Raw genomic sequence first — 13,399 nt, 5'->3', positions numbered from 1 at the left:
ACTGCCTAGCGCTACACTTTAACAATAGAGCTTTATGGGATGTATCGGAGAGGCCCTGACTGTTCAAGCCACGCTTGAGAGATAAGATTGGTATGAATAGGATGAACCGCAACCACCCCACAATCACAACTCCCTTAAGAGGGCACAGGCTAATTAGAGACACAGAACTCATCACGCTCAGTGATAACAGAAGAGGCTCTTAGTTTCCTTTGATAGTGGAAGCGTTAAAACAAAGAGAGATGAAGTGGAGGTAACAAAACAAGCACTCCTCCCTATTGAGGCAGTAGAGCGGTTGAGGCTGGTGTGTAACCTGACGCCAGCTTCCTCCAGCAGATATTTTCTTAGCGCTAGTAACCAGTTGACTTTATCTGCCTCAGATATTCAACGAATGATTGATGTACTTAGGTTTGATTTATTGTGCTGGTTTTAAATCCTGGAGCCAAGTACTCTTGATACTGTGTTGCAGTTTGTATTGAGTTGTTTTTAAGTCAAAGACATCCAGGGGTAAGTGTGATCCTAAAAAATGATTTAATCAAGATTTGTTTTTCTTCTGTTCCACACAAATCTAGTTGGTGGTTAATTATAAAAGACACTTGTAACAATCTTGGACGAGGTCCATGAGTTTCTGAATGTTATATATATATATATATATATATATATATATATATATATATATATATATATATATATATATATATATATATATACAGTATATATACACACACATATGGGGCACAGAATATCTGAGAATCCTTTACTCAATTAAAAAAATAAGCACAGCTGCTGTTTAAATAATTAATAAAGGGACCGAGGTAATACAAATAAATGATCCCACAGTTCATATTACAGCTTTGGCCACAAATTTAGCAAAATTTTGAAAGCTAACATGAAATACTGTTCTATTATTATGGCTTCCTGTAGACGTTTGCAATCTCGTTTTGTAGTTTCTATGATTACATGATATTAAATAAAATATCTAAATTATGCTCATATAGGTTTTTTTTATGACTCAATCCTAAAAATATAGGTCATGCAAAACTTTTGGATATTTTAACCCATTGAAAGTGTCAAAATATTTTTTCTTAGAAAAAATCAGAACACAATTGTAAAGTTGTGAAATTATCTCCTCCTTGCCCCGTCTCTTCCTATCCTTCATCTGCACAACCGGAAATCATCCCCATTACCCCTAATCCAGTCTCATCCCATCACCTGCTGCCTCTCTCATTCCGGAGGGGTGCCTCAGACTGTTTTAAGCACCAAAGTCAAATCAATCTTTCTAGCTGCTGCACCTGGTTGTTAGCTCTCACCAGCTCGTCGACTTGTCTTTGATCATCATTTAAAGTGGGGGTCCCCAATTTTCCACTCTCTCGTACATACTTCCAATGTGATGCCAATATGCCTATTGTATATTTTACAGTGCAACAAATGTAATTAATCAGCATTCAGGTTGGATGGGCCAACAGAAACACAAAAACACAACACAGACGCAACCACTTTTATGTGATCGGTTTGAACTAAACACCATTTAACCTCCATCATGGTATAGAATGTGGATACAGTGGAAATGTAATTCCCACTATGTTGAATGTAACAGTCTGTCTGCCAGTTATTTATCTAGTTTCCTCAATGAGGTCCTTTTAGCACAGAAGTATATTGCAAGAACAAAGATCTGATCCATTTCTACTGGATTGGGTCCTGAATTGATTCACTCTATACTCCAGCTTGGATATTCAGTATGTATAAATGATTAATTTGAGTCTGATGCTAGTCTTGATGGTAGGTATGTATGGGTGGTAGTACTTGGTAAGGTTAGAACATGATTGCAATGGGGCAATGTGGAAGGGGAACTAATTAGCAACTCAGAGGAGATGATTGATGTAAGTAGTAAAAGACTGTTAAGACCAACCGTGCCAAATCCATGCAAATCAATTTCAGCCTTTGTGTGTGGTAGCGATTGAATGTAAATCCCATGTGATGCCAATGGGAAGAACTGTTTCTTGGGAAAAGCTGACGGTACCTCTTACCACAAGATCTTCAGTGACACTACAATGTAATAGCTCCTGGCCAGCGCTATCAGAAGTGCCGCTACAATGGAAACATTTTTATATGTTCTCACACTGGTATGAAACAATACATACTTATTTTATATTATAAAGATATTATAAAATAAGAATCTTTACACTATTAATGCATCATTTGTAATACACTGTATTAGCAATCGTCCACATCATTAATGAAACATTAATTTATATAAGGATCCTGAAGCTAAAAATCAAGATTTTATGATTTTAAGTTATGGATGAAAGCCAAACAATGGAAGAATGTAATAAACAGCTGATATATTTTACTATAAAACTGAATTGGACTCATAGGTGGTAGCTAGGTGGCAGAAAATTATTTAAAAAATGGGACAAGCCATTTCTACCAGGTGAGAACAGATTGTGGGAACGGCAGCTTAGCATTAGAGACTGAAAATAAAGTTGGGAAGTCTTAACTCCTCATTATGTTATTTGGTCAAGCTGATGTTTTAAATGTCCCTGCTTTTAAATCAGCTCTAGTCTTTGTTTTCACACTTCCCTTGCTACTTTTATTGGTTTCGCAAAAAGTGCCGATGCCACTAAGTGGGGAGGTGAAAGTTCAGAGCCTGACCCATGACCCTGGAAGTTGACCTACTAGACAGATTAGTGTCCGGGCAGGAGGGGTGGGAAGCGGAGGTCAGCCCTGATGTTTGGAAAGAAGGGATTCTCATCGTCACCACAGTCACGACTTGCATTCTTACGACAGGCTGTGTAAGAGGCTCAACGTCTTAAAGAGACCAAGGTTGCTCCCGGATCATTAATCTTAAGCAACACTGTGGTTCATCCAATGGAGAGTTATTTTAACTATGGTCCCCAAGACCCCCCAGTTGTGTTTTTAATGTCCAGGTTTACTTTGTTTTCAAGAATATCGTCTAGGAATATTCACAGACGTTGGACCGCACAATAGCAAAGATCAGCTAAATGATGGCAAATTGATTAACCAAGTGCTTTGGCTGGTGAAACTGATGTAGGAGAGATCAGTTGTGATTTCCTCTTTAAAATTCTTCCCATCTGAGAAAGAAATAGATTTTAAAATATGTTTCAGAATATGTTACGAGATGCGTTCAAGGAGTGCTGTAGTTATTCCACTAGAGAGGATGAATGGGTTGTTTACAGTCCTCCTACTGGGTGCATTAAACACACAGCACTACATGAAAGTGGCACTTGTTTGTATAACCAGTACAATGTAGGGAAAATAAATCTGTTTAAACCTAAAACTAAAAGCTAAATTCAGGGAATCCGAAAAAGTTATTCAGTGCTATATACTCTGATCTGGTATGTGCTATGCATTTTACAATATCCATTTATAAATCAAGTATACTTTTCCTATAAACTACAGAGTTCAACAGTCTTATTGTAGTTGAGTTGGCATATGGACCCTGTATTTAATAAGAATGCAAACGTTCAGTTGTCTGACGTCAGCTTTTCAAATGACTAATAGTACATATAACTATTCCTGGAATTACAGCCTTGGGTACATTATTTCTTACAATATATTATCATTAGGTCATTTCATTAAATACATCTTTTCAGAAGTTTTAATTCACAGGAGTATCCTTTACTGAGAATTTGATTCAGCATGCAAAGGTTTTAATTAAGAATGAAAAAATCCATGACTTTCAAGTGCGTTTCAACAGATCATTACTATTGTTTCAAACCAACTTCCAAACCCCGGAGTTTGGAACCGGCATGCGAGCAAACATGTGCTGTTGTTTTCAATGTCAATAGTGAAATAGCATCCTTGGATCCAGCTGGTTTGAGCGTGGCTGTCGTTTTATTTCCTCAGAACTGACTTCCCCAGGATAGTTCATCTGAGACCCAGTGTCTTCTTTAAAGCTGGGTCCTGTTTCTACCAAGTGTCACAGCTGGGTAAGGAGACCTTGAGATCCAGCTGGGAGTCAATGGCAGAGCTGGGATTTAAACCCAGGGTCTGTTTGCTTTAATCGTTAAATTAGACTTCATAGTACATACTGACACATTTAGCCAATTAGTCTTAAACAAGCGAGAGTGTATACGATTCTCCTCTGCCTGATATTTTTTGTTCACCGGGATGAACACGTTGCATAGATGGATTATTTTAGTGTTTTTTAGCAGGCGGCACTGGGATGCTCCAAGGGATGAGGCTGTGCTCCAACTATTATTTTTATTTTTTATCACCAGTTGTTTGGATTCAGTGTTTTTGGAAATCTGTAAGATGTTGTATTATAATAAAGGTGGTTATTTAATGCAAGATTGTCCTGACTGAAAAGATTCAAACCATTTAGTGGAAGTAAGCTGAAAATAAAATTCTATATACAAATAGCACCTTAAAAGTGAATTCATTGCATGGACTAGTAGTAAACAGACACATGTTATTGGAATGATGGAGCTAGGGAGCAAAGCAGGGGTTGGCAAAACTTCAGATACAGATCTTCATTCCAACCATGGTGTGGATTAAATCAAAATATTGCCACTGCCTTAGGCATTATAAAGTATAGCTATGGTGGCGCAATAAACTTCAGTTTAATTCATGACATTAATTATTATATTTAAACAATAAAAGCCTTGACTAGGTCCCACATGATTTAATCACACTGTACCTGCTAAACCTGTAATGGAACAGCACCCAGGTCCAGAGCAGCCGATCCCCGCGCTAGCCGGACTGAATGGCAGGACTGGGGAGCCAGGGGAAAGCTGAAAATGAACGTGGGACACGGCATCCTTAAGAAGCGAGACCAGGTGTCTTTGTATCCAAAGAAATACAAATCCTTTGCTGATCTGGATCACACCCGGTCTGCAGGTCACTGATTAAGATGCTGTAGATGTTTCTCACACCACTGTTTTAAATGTCCAAAACTCTTGGTATGCAAATACTATGACCCACATAAAATCAGAAAGTTACAATCCCACTGTCAGCATGAGAGAGCGCACCCTCTAGCAGGTATGCAATCTTGTAATAGAAATAAATGTGCTTCTTGGGGACTGTCCTGAACCTCCCAGAATTATCATCAAGGGGAATGAACTCGTTTGTCCCACCATATTTGTTCGCTCCATAGCAGCTGAGACTGGGACACTATGCAGCACTTGAGAATCTACACGGGACTCACGCTTTCAAAGATTAAACAAAGGCTTGTTAGCACCTAGACAGTTTTGCCTGTCACTTCAGTTCCCAGTTTCCTCTCAGCCTGAGCACTCATTTTAGAGGTGTCATGCAGGTTATCACAGCAGGGGCCCTTGTTGTAGTGAGGAAGTGTGGATTGAAGCTGTTATTTTGGAAGCAATCACATTTGTGGCTAAATGTAATGGTGTAATTGGCTGATGTTTGAAAACTTATTTAAAAAAAATGTTTGTTAGGCATTACATTCACATGCAATTTCTTTTTTTGAAATATTAAAAAATATATACATTTAACCTTGATCGATTCTGGTTGTTAAATTAATGCAATGTATATATTTATTTTCAAAGTGTCCATATCAAGTGTATTGCTCAGCGTATTCCACTAGATGGGGTGATTATGATTACCAATTTTTTTTTTAATGTGGCTTGTGTGTGTAATGATCTTTATGCAGACATTTTCTAATGCTTCTGTCCCCCGTTATCTTTTTCCTAACTTGGTGGAGTTAGAAGTTAATGCTTTGAAGCCAAAGGATAAAAGACCATTATTTTTCATGAATCTCAACTTGTTGACAACATCCTGAAGTCTGCAGACCAGAGTGTGTTAGCATTCTTGATTGTCCCTGCTTAAAGCATTGGTGGGCTATGGTTAGCATACTTGTCTGTAGCTCTAAACACATATGACTGGATTAAAAGGTTGTGGTTTGAATACACAAGGTTTGGGGATCTCTGCTATCCGTTGCTTTGCTATGCTTGTTCTGAACTTTTCTATGTCCGATAGTGGTATGTAAGGAAGGTGTAAAACTAAAAGGTTGAAGTGTGTACTGAGTACATTTTTTAATACGTCTTTTCCTATGTGGTTAATATCCACTTTTATGTATCCAGTTTGGTATAATTCTCCACAGATTATTCAGATGTGGTTATTCATCAAGTCTCATGAAGAGCATTCTGTTCAGCTTTTAAACTTACAAGTTTACAAATGAACTGTTTTTGTAGACTACTTTAAAATGATGTCATAGGGTAATTTTGAAGTTGCTTAACTAAGCCAATACCTAAATTCTTTAGCATAGAAAAACAAATCAGTTAATTAAAATGTATTCTATGCACACTGTATCGGAGCTTTTTGACATCCCAGTTTGTTTACATTCTCCAACAGTAGCTGTAAGCAATCCCCCTCTTGAAACCTACATGCCAAAATGCCACTCTGAACCAAATAGGTATGCACCTGCTACTACTTGCAGACGTAGGTTATAATTTACACCTTGAAGCTCTGTTGTAGTATCCAGCCTAAACTGCACTTCCATTCCACGCTTACCAATATCAGTATTACACTTTTCAAACAATATTTATTTGTGAACAGTATTTTAAAGTGAGACCAAATGCATTTTGAATCCCATTTGTCTCAATTTAACAATGCATTCAAGTTTAAAAGGATTTTGATTTGGGAATACATTTAAACAGAATAAGAAAAATGACGCCAGGAGCCCATGGTTCTTACCACAGCACTTCCTTCTGATCCCGTTGACAAGCATTTCCACATTCGCTCCCAGGGTGCTGAATGAGAAACATCTTGAATGCACGCGGCACCCACAATAAACTGAGAGGTCAGAGGTAGCCCCTGCATCACTAGAGCTGCCTGTTAGACAGGGGGCTCTCCTCAACAGTGATCGATTGATGCATTTGGAGGGCAGGGTTCCGTGGCTTTGTTTGTTTTCTAAGGTGGGAAGGGAGAGTAACCAGGTCAAGTGGACCAGATGCAATCATTGCGTGTCATCTAGCACTTTTTGGAATTGAGGTGCTACAGCAATGGGGCATTATTTCCATAACCCTGTTAAAGGACTGTTTTAATATCCTGGATTATGTCTTAGTAAATATAAGACTACTGAAATAAGCTACACACATGAGTAAGAAAGTCCTGCTCACTCCCTATGCAGGGACAGAAATAAGACTCCTATTACATAGCAGCTTCACCCATTCCAAGTTTAACTATGACCTGGTTCTAATCTTATAGGTAACAAGCTCAGGTGTGTCTCACTCATAGTAAAACCAGGAATGGATCGAACTGCTGTGCCATTTCCATCTCTGCTATAAACTTGCTTCGTACTTTGAGATCATGCTTCTGTAGTCCCCAGGTTCTGAATGAACTTGGCTGGGGCCAGGCCTTTCATCTGGTTGTAATGCTCCTCTTCTTCGGAATTGTATTTCGAGTATTTGGTTTTTTTTATAAATCTAAGCTTAAATGGAAGCTTTCTGACATATTTTTTGTCATGAGCAATTGTAAACCAAGTGTGTTTTTTATGTTCTCAAATGTAACAATGTTCACACTAAAACATAAACTATAGATTTTATGTAAACACGAGACATAAATAGCTAATGGATACTCCAAAAGACATATAGCACTAATTTTCCTGGTAGGCAGCTGGATTTAAAGTGGTAGTACACTGCCGTCCTCTATGAGCATCACAAAAATGCAGTTTTGAATGAAACTCTACATAGCAAACATGGATTTCATTTTAATCTGATATAAGCAATCAGACTACTATTTTCACGCCGACATTCCCAATCTGAAGTTAAAAATATACAAATAAATAAGAAAGGTGCTTTGATGTACATCTCTCAAGCCTGCTTATTTAAACTCTGCTATCACTTCCTCTGAAGTGCTTAAGAGTCCTGCCGCCTTCCATTTTAACAGCAAGATGAATCATGAGCTTAGTGAAAGAACGGATGGCTATGTGCTGACAGTAAAACATTGCGAGCAGCCTTGAACTATTGTTTTAGTGTGTCGGGTCTTCCTTTGGAAAAGTTATCAATGCTAAAAAAAAAGACAAAGGGGTGTCTCTTCCCTCTCAATAACATATGGTTTGAATTCAGTGGTTGGAACTTCATAAAAGACCCACTTTCACACAAAAAAAACCTCATACATCACCAACACCTCAGTCTTTAGCTCGGCCCTCTCTCAGAGGTCTAGGCCCTGGACTAAGGCCTGTCACAGACATGATACATGGGGTCGATGGGTGGAGAGACTGCATTAGTAACAGATAACCGCACCACCTGCTTTGGGTCAGTGGGCTGGAAAGATTTATTCGCCGCATATATACTACTTAAATTACCCTTTAATACTGTGCTGCCAGCTTTTCTCTCAGGGTAAGGGGTTTTGTAGGAGTTGAGTATCCTCAGATGATATTGAGCCACCAGTGTACAAGACCAGACTTTCATATCCACAGTAGTTCTACTGTTCTAGTTGTTTTATTAATCATTTGAGATTCATAAACCAGTTTCTAAATTCCTTAATCTCCTTTATAAATATATTTTTCTAACCTTTTAGAACAGAGAACAATAGAAGCCAAGACTGAACATTTCAGTGGCACGTTTGTGTACTGCTACTTGGGTTAATCAGCATGTTTTCATAATCCCTTTTATGGTGTAATTAATTAACTTTTGAGTTTGCTGGAATTCATAATTAAGCAAAGAAATCTGGGAATGGACTGGAGCAAGGGCAAGTGCACAATGAGACCTTGGCCCACGCCTGTGTGTGATAAATTGTTTTAGGAAACAACATTATGAATCCTGGATGTTCTCAACAGAACTCCTTCAGACAGACAGGTATGATTCAGACTTTCTTTTACTGTTCAAAAGAATGTTGTTTCCTGCATGCTTTTATCCACTGTAAAATGGTTCACATTAGGGTCTACAACTGGTTCAACAGAAACTTGACTAAAATAAATCCCAGACTTTTCTTGCATTACAAGGGCTGATTCTTGGTCAATATGTACATTATATAATTCCATAGTTAACAAAAAATGTGACTTAATACTATTTATCCACTTAGTAGATTATCCTTATAACTATTAACTATTAAATATTACACACAGTGCGTGCATATATAATGTGTGTTGAATAATGTGTGGCAATCAATCTCACTAGACGTCATCAGAACCCCAAGGCTGATATACGTATACGATATGCTGTCTGTTCTTTCTGTTGTACCCTCTACAGTGATGGAGGGAGGAAAGTAAGATGTTAATTTATTAACATTGTAATTATATAAGGATTAAAGGGGGGTGAGACAGGGGATGAAGAAATGCATCATTGGGGTGCAAGGGCTTACAAGGACAAAACCAAAAGAGAATTGATACAGCCATCAACTAACTTAATAAAAAGCATTTTGAATTGAACCACAGATACTTACATGTTTGTTTAACTTTAAACTAACAGGAAAATGTCAATTAGGATTCTAGTTGGTATATAACAAAATCGAGAATGGCTTGATTTTTTAAGCAATAAAATAACTCACACTGGCATTGTAACGGGGTACATCCCGCCCCTGTATATTATTTTGTATTATTATTATTTAAAGGTATTATTTGGTGTTTAAAAACACAATGTTTTTGTATTGTTATTGTTCTACAGCATGGATGGGGTTAAAATCCCCCATCCAGTTAAAACTCATGCCATGGCCATCTCCCAATTAATCAAGTAGTTACCAATTGGGAGATGACCGCATAGATATAAAGTGAAGCAGCCGCTCCAGAAAGGTTGATGAGAGCTGGAGTTTGGAGAAAGGAGAAAAGAGAAAGGAGATGGAGCGACAGTAAGAACTGAAATTACTCAAATATAAACAATTGCTACTCGTTCTGGCTTTAAACCAGCACGTTACTTGTTTGTTTTGTGTGTCTGTTTTGGCCACCGTGCCGTTTTGTTTTATGTGAAAGTCTTTTGTTTAAATCTTTTGTTTTATAATAAATCCGTGCATCAGCGCTCCACCCGCAGTACTGTGTGTGTCTATTTCCTGGTCTGACATCACCCACAAGCCATCCTAACCACAGGCATGTTTAAAAATATGAGAGGGAGTCATCTTTGTGTGGGATAGCATTCTGTCGCTGCAAGCAGCATCCTTTAAGAGGAAAAGCAAAGCAGATGCTGTGTGATATTGACATTTCCTGATGCAATTTTGACAGCTTGTTACTGATCTTATTATCTTAATTGAATGAGAATATGGGTTACCAATCTATTGCACAATTTTTACATGAGCCCCAAATGGATTGAAAAGGTTAGTTGATGTATTTTGTTTAATGAAGGAGAGTAAGCAAGGAGAGCTGTGTTTAACTTGTAAAATGACCAGCGTCTGCTCTTTGCATCTCTTACAGTACTGTACAGCTTTGGCCAAAAGTTTTGCATCACCTAGAATTTTAGGATTGAGACATCATTTTTATATATATATATATATATATATATATATATATATATATATATATATATATATATATATATATATATATATATATAAAACTATATGCACATAATTTAGATTTTTTATTTAACATCATCTAATCAAAGTACAAAAACTACAAAATGATATTGCAAAATTCTACCGGAAGCCATAATAGTACAGTATTTCATGTTAAATTTAAAAAATCTACATTTTCAATTTATTTCAGTTTTTTGTTAAGTATATGGAAAACTACAAAGCGGTATGTAATACAATATGTTAACGTAACATTATTCAACTTTATGATGCACAATTCTATAGGGTGATGCAAAACCTTTAGCCCTAGCTGCATGTAGCACTGTTTCCAGTTTCAAGTGGTGTGTTCAGTCAACCGGTCACTTCACAGGTGTGGTGTTCCTAACTTTGAGGTTCTGCTGTATCAGATAACCTCACAAAATCACCAGGCTGTCTTGCGTATCTTACCAAGTAAGTGGCATTATTTCCACACCCTGCTTGTAAAACCTCTCTGCTAGCTCTTTAATAGTTCTGCTATACAGTATATTCAGCACATATTACTAAGCCACTCAATACCTCCCTTTAAGATCCCTTTGTACGGTCCCAGCAGTGCCTGAAGAATGGCTTTGCAGGACTCGGGAGCATATTAATATTCTCGATTTTCATATTTTTAGGAGGTGCTAATCCCGCCTTTCACCACCACTGTACCAGGAGATGAATTGTTTCAAGCAGTAGTACGATAACATCATAAATCACTGTTACTGATTTATAATGAGGTCACATTGGAACTGAGCTGAACTGCCGAGCTGTTTGGCTTCATGCTGTCCAATGCGGGGTTATTGGGAATGAAAAGCATTATATATTTCTACTGTGTATCCTGGGGTTTGTTTTTACAAGGGTGAAGCCTTGCAACTCTTAGCTCACTCACCAGGGGACCAATACATCAAACCCAGTCTTAAAATGATATATTGTCTCCTACTAAAATTATATGGATTAATGAAATATTCTAATATGTAAACATGCTATATTAAACTGACTGCACTTTACAGTCTTATTAAAGTTTACCCATATACCATGAATGACCCAGGGGGTATAGCATTGTCGTTTGGCTTGGGTTTCATTTATTAACATCAGGGTGAAGAAATTGAAAGACATACATTTTATTGATGTGAAGCTTAAAGAAAGGGAAACTGGTAGTTCTATTAACAATTAAAGATGAAATCTTTAAGCAGTAGATATTCCAGGAGCACCTTGTATATTTGGTACCATTATTTTGCTAAATCAGTAGATATTCAAGGAGGAGGGCTACCATAAGGCTCCATGTACACCATGACAGTTTGGGACAGTTCAGGCTTTTCAACTCGTATCGCAATGCATTCTGGTCTGCTTTATCTGTCTCAGGTACCTTTCACAGGACTACACTTACCAGAATGCATTGGGGTCTGAGTTGAAAAGCCTGAACTGTGCCAAACTGTCCTAGTGTGGATGAATCGATAGCCTGCAAGTAATACCTGATGCACTGAAAATGTATTTACTGTACAAAAAAATCAGATAACAAAATGTTGTTACACTAATGAGACTCCCTTATAAAGCATAGCAAAGGGTAATAAAGCACAGTGAAAGCATGACATAGCATAGGGAAGCATTGTAAAGACCAGTGAGGTATGGTAAAGCACAACAATAAGATCCAGTGAGATAGCAACAAGGTGAAAGTGCTGTTCTGACAGAAGCTCTTACTGTACAACTGGGTTCAGGAAAGCCCATATGGGGATTGCAGGCTCCCATGAGGGGCAGAAATAGGAGCTGTATTGAATGTTTCACTGCAAGCTGAATTAATACCACTGCACAAGGGGAGAGAATGTTCATGCAAATAGAAACAGGGTTGTTTTGGGAGATGTTAAGACAAATGCTCCCTCCAGCTACCTGATGCCAAGCAAGATGAAAACGGGCACAGTTTGGCGTTCAAAAGCGTGTTTAAAATGTGGTTTTAGAACTGGAGATGGGTTACAGTGAAAGAGTATCCAGATGGGTTTCCTTATAACATCACGACAAACCAGCATGTTTACAGGGGGACCAAAAAGGAACCTGACACTTTCCTATTCATACTGTTGTTCTTTGTGTGTCTGGCTGTCATGTCAATAACTTATCTGCATTGATGCAATCCTGATAACACATAACAAGAAATAACTATTGCTTATTCCTTAACTTGTATTGCAATAAACAATGCCATGGGTCATCCATTAGTATCTGTATAATATAAACTGACAGCAGGTTTCTGGAGGCCTGGGTTTGAATCTTGCTCATCTCGATGTGACTTTAGTGTAATCATAGCCTGTTAATCTGGTCTTTAATTAACTCCTACATTTCTAAAAGATACTATTCTACGTTTATGTTACCAAACGAGAAATAAACAACTAGCCAGTGCTCAAGAGGCTATGAATTGTATTGCTTTAGTTCTTTTGTTCCAGTTTTGTAAAAACGAACAGGTGTTTTTCTGTGCTGCAGTGGGAAAGAGAGGGGGAAAAGTATGGTGTTGAATTACTGCTTTACTTTTCCATTCATAATGTTGTTTTTTGGGTGTCTGTATTCATGGTTATGTGATAAAATGAGACTTTGTCTGGGGACGTGAGTAAAAACAACCCCCCTCAGCCTCCTTTTCCTCCAAGTAGCTCAACCCCTCTTCCTGTAAGAAAAGCCGGACAATTAGCAGTGAGGCAGGCTGGCTCCCAGGGGAGGGCCTGGTGTTATCTGCACTCGAACATCTGTGAAGCTGCGCTGTGGAATGCAGCGGCGTCACGCCTCAGGCCTGCTGGACTCAGAATTTACAAGTTATTGATGTAATACCATACCATACCAATTTCATTTTCATGTACAAGCAAGCTACAATAAGCAGCCATTGCGGTTACAAAAGTGTGAATCATGTCTCAATAGTAGAAAAACGCTAGTAACATGACAGTATCCTATAGTACCTTTTTATAAGGGGCCCTACTCTGCTCTTGGGCAT

Source organism: Acipenser ruthenus, chromosome 15 (genome assembly GCF_902713425.1).
Source record: "Acipenser ruthenus chromosome 15, fAciRut3.2 maternal haplotype, whole genome shotgun sequence".
Classification (NCBI taxonomy): Eukaryota; Metazoa; Chordata; class Actinopteri; order Acipenseriformes; family Acipenseridae; genus Acipenser; species Acipenser ruthenus.
Note: the sequence above shows the minus strand (reverse complement) of the source record.